Source organism: Myotis lucifugus, unplaced genomic scaffold (assembly GCF_000147115.1).
Source record: "Myotis lucifugus unplaced genomic scaffold, Myoluc2.0 scaffold_32, whole genome shotgun sequence".
In the NCBI taxonomy this organism is placed as follows: Eukaryota; Metazoa; Chordata; class Mammalia; order Chiroptera; family Vespertilionidae; genus Myotis; species Myotis lucifugus.
In genome coordinates this window covers 1,659,287-1,663,984 of record NW_005871080.1, presented here as the reverse complement: position 1 = coordinate 1,663,984, position 4,698 = coordinate 1,659,287, and the positions used below count along the sequence as shown (strand labels likewise).

General features: G+C 44.2%; 1 pseudogene; it reads right to left on the bottom strand.

The window, feature by feature from the left end:
- Positions 1-3,034: 3,034 nt before the first annotated feature.
- On the bottom strand, positions 3,035-3,527 carry LOC102419170 (annotated as a pseudogene).
- Positions 3,528-4,698: the final 1,171 nt, after the last annotated feature.

The following is a 4,698-nucleotide window of genomic DNA, read 5'->3' as shown; positions in this document are numbered from 1 at the left end:
ATAGATGATGTGTTGTGGAATTGTGCATCTGAAACCTGTGTAATTTTGTTAACCAGTGTCACCCTGATAAATTCAATAAACAGGAAAATATATATATCTTACCTAACTAGAGGCCCGTTGCACAAAAATTTGTGCACTCGGGGGGGGGGGGTGTCCCTCAGCCCGGCCTATCTATGCCCTCTTGCAGTCTGGGACCCCTCGGAGGATGTCCACCTGCGGGCTTAGGCCCACTCCCTGGGGGATCGGGCCCAAGCTGGCAGTCAGACATCCCTCTGGCAGCCCGGCAGCCCTCGGGGGATGTCCACTTGCCAGCGGGGAGCAGGCCTAAACTGCAGTCGGACATCCTTAGCGCTGCTGAGGAGGCGGGAGAGGTTCCCACCACCACTGCTGTACTGGCAGCCATCAGCCTGGCTTGTGGCTGAGCAGAGCTCCCCTTGTGGGAGCGCACTGACCACCGGGGGTAGCTCCTGCATTGAACGTCTGCCCCCTGGTGGTCAGTGTGTGTCATAATGACCAGTCATTCCCAGTCATTCTGCTGTTAGGGTCAGTTTGCATATTAGAGGCCTGGTGCATGGGTGGGGGCCGGCTGGTTTGCCCTGAAGGGTGTCCCGGATCAGGGTGGGGGTCCCGCTGGGGTGCCTGGCCAGCCTGGGTGAGGGGCTGAGGGCTGTTTGCAGGCTAGTCACACCTCCTTCAGGGTGGGGTCCCTACTGGGGTGCCTGGCCAGTCTGGGTGGCGAGGGAAGCTCCCAGCCTCTCCTTTTTTTCTTTTTATTCTGGGATTTATTTACCTTCTATAATTGAAACTTTGTAGCCTTGAGAGGAGCTCAGAGCCGGCCAGGGCAGGCAGGAGGGAAGTCTCCTGTTCACTCCAGCTCCATTAACAAAGATGGCGGTTAATTTGCATACACAGGGTGAAGTGGCGGAGCAAAGACTAAAGGCTCCGTCCAGAGCTGCGAAGACTGAAGGCCTGGGTCCTGGGTGCCGGAGGAAAACCGGTGCCGGCAGCCAGGGGAAGGGAAGGCCTATTGCACGAATCTCTTTGTGCATTGGGCATCTAGTATATATATAATATCTGGTACAAGAGTTTTCCTAAGGTATACTCCTAAGAGGCATAGGAAATATGCATTCTCAACTGTACTAGATCATGTCGAATTCTTTTCTAAAGTGATTGTTATCACCTGTCACTGGTGTTCAGGAGACCCTATTATACCCACAAAGTCTTTCCAACACTTAAAACTGTCAAACTTCAAATATGTACCAACCTGGTAGATGTGAATATATCTCCCATTATGATTTTATTCTGTTTTTGCTTGATTCCTAATAAAATTAAGCTACATTGCGTATATTGATCAGCCATTGGTGTCTCCTCTTCCATGAAAAGCCTTTTCATTCTTGTTGCTTCTTTCCTTTGTCGGGGGAGGAGGGCGTTCTTCACTTATTTTGAGGAGCTCTCCATGAATTCTGTATACTAATCTTTTGTTAATTGAATGCATGACAAACAAGCCCTCCAAATTTTAGGCTTCTCTCTCTTTATGATGCCTTTTAATAAAAATAAAAGCATAATTTTAAAAAAACAAACCATATGTTCTCTTGAGGGTGGTCACCTTTGAAGGGTGAATCTGAAAAGAGGCATTTCAAAGTGTCAAAGGGCTGTTAACCTTGGTGCACGGGAATAATGGGCAGGACTTGCTTAAGGCAAAGATATAAGCCTTTTACTAAAGAAGCTATATGCCTGGGACATGACTACCTATCATGACCAGCCCAGTAAGGAATTTATGATCAGATGTGAGGTTACTCTTGTCCACAATATACAAAGGAGAAGAGAGATGTCTGAGAGACAGGCGGGAACCCTTTCATGAAGAGCTGGAATGGAAGCTGAGACATCACCCTGTAGGCAGCTCATAGTGACTGGCAAGAGGTTGTTCCAAAGTTGTTTCTTGAACTAGGGATGAAAGCCAAATAAGACATAGTGTCTGCCCTCAAGGGCCTCATTGATATGCAGAGGAGATCATGAGCAAATCATGACAGTTCAGTGTGTGTTCTTGGGAGCCAAAGGAATACTATATCCACAATATCTTGAGGGCATAGACTACAGCAGAGAGTGAACAATTGTTTGCTGAATGATTTCAATGTGTCAACCTATTTTTTTTCATGAATGTAGGTATAATGATAAAAATAATAAAGGTAATAGTAACTAGATTGTTAGGCAAGCACTGTGATAAGGACTTTGCTATATCTCATTTAATCCTCATTACAATGCTCTGAGTTGTGCGCTGTTTCATCTCATTCTACAGATGAGGAAAGCAAGACTTAGAGAGTTTAAAGTAACAGATCTAGAAAGAGGTAGAACTGGGATTTGAACTCAGATCCACATGATTTCTAAGCCCTGAATCTTACCTATTACACTGCAATGTTAATTGATGAGCTTTTCAATGATCTTGTACTCTAATTCTAGAAGTTAGTGGTGATTTTCTTTTAAAGTACATCAATATCCTTTCATCACATGGGGTAAAGCTTATAAAATTGCTGATTGAGCGAATTCAAGAGCAGTGTGTTTGTCAATGCCATTCATCAGTCTATAATCAATGTGTAAACTCTCTGCTAAACAATTAACTTGTTGGAAAATGTGTAAACAAGATAATTTTGGTTACAGCAGATATTAGCTGATAGGTGTGGAGATACAACATTAGGGACCAGCAAACTGCCCTTCATTTAATTCTATTTGTAACACACCTATTGTATATGTAATGAACTTCCCTAGAAATCAGCCCCCAGGGACCTTCAGGTAATTGAGAATTGTTCCTTTCTGCCTGATTCAAGAAACAATCAGTCTCATTAACAATGAATAGAAAATCTAGTTGGAAGTGAAATTGTAAGACAGTAGGTTACAAATAAACAATAAAATTGTCTTAGGTTCAAATATGTGATTTGCATTTGATGCCATAGTAGTTTTGGAAGGGATGATCCAGTTCATAGGATCTTTTTTTTTTCTGATCACCAGTTTATTCAACACAAAATAAATCCCTTCAACTTTACTGAGGTAGTTGACTACGTCCACGACCAAATCTGCCTCTAAACTGGAATTCGGTGGCTGACTTAGCCCTGGCTCAGCTTTCTTGTCAGCACCAGGGGGCACAGCACCCTGTCTGTACGTGTCTCTGTTGGCTTCCCGTAGTGTGAGTCTTGCAGGTCCATCGCCCTCCAGACCTTTGGGCCTTGGCCTGCCAGTCTCAGGCGCAGAGTGGCAGACCACGATCTCTGGGGGCAGGTGGAGGTAATTGCGGAGATACCGGATGCCCTTGTTGGAAAGGTACCAGTAGAAATGTTTCCAGGCAAACTGTTCCTTCACGTAGCCTCATGATTTGAGAGACTGCATGCCTTCATGACGTGAAGATTAGGCATGTTCTTGTCTGCCAGCTCGGGGTGTTTAGGCATGTGCACATCCTTCTTGGCCACCATCACTCCCTCCTTAAAAAGAAGTTTGTAAATGGAAATCTGGTTCTTCTTGGGCATCAGCCTCACCATGGCTGCTGTGTCTGGGACTGGAGCTATAAAGGAAGGGCCAGTTCATAGGATCTTAACTTCAGAATCTTATGTAGGAACCCATGGACCACTCCAAACCTGTTATCATATGTTATGTTTGTTATGTTCTCTCTCTCTCTCTCTCTCTCTCTCTCTCTCTCTCACACACACACACACACACACACACACACAGACACACACACACACACACACACACACACGAGAAAGGAATCACAGCTTTATCAAATTCTTTTTAGGGTCCATATAGCAAGAAAGGTTGAAAACCAAAGTCATCTTGACACAAATGAGTAAACTGAGGCTGAGAGATGTTAGGACACCTCATGCAATCATTTGTGGAAAATCTAGAAAAAGAGCCCATTGTCTCCCAGCCTGAAGCTCCAATCTCCTACCCTGACGTTTAAAAAACTGTGGACTTGACCTGTCCATAAACTACTGCAGACAAAGATCAATGCCTAAGAAAGCAAACATTGTCCTATCACTCCCCATTGCAGTCTGATACTTCCAATAGTTGACAGGAAGAAAAAGTGCCACTTTAGGCCATGTATATTAAGGCAAATATTTACAGACTAACAAGCACTTATTTATTTATACTTTAAAAGAAATGAGTCCTTCAAGTACTCTCGTGGTATTATATTTCAATGGAATGTAAAAGCAACCCCATTCCTCCTCCCTCTATCCCCCATTGCTCCCAACCCTGCTGCCTGATTGGCCACATCCGCCAGCAGCAAAAATACAATCCAATCACGACTTAGAACCCTGGGCTGCTATTTGGAATGTAATTGCCCAGCACCCCACCGAGAATGCATTCTCCAAACCAGCAGCAAAGTTTCCCATTGAGACTAGGCAGAGAACTCTGATGGCTAATTTGGGGGATGTTAAAGCAATGAGTTTTATTTTTTTGAGTGAAAATAGAAACCACCCCCAAATAAGGACTCAAATCTCAGCTTTATTTTCACATTAGCTCTGGACTAGATCTACAATTTTCAGCCCAGTTTATACAACTGTGGAATTTTGAGCAAGACCCAAATGCAGTCCTTCTAACTCATTGAGAATCTTACTGACACATGACTGGAGTTTCTAATTCCCATTGAATCCTAGATACGCAACTCTTCCATGCAGCCTACAACGCTACATTTGGTTTTCCTAAAGCCAC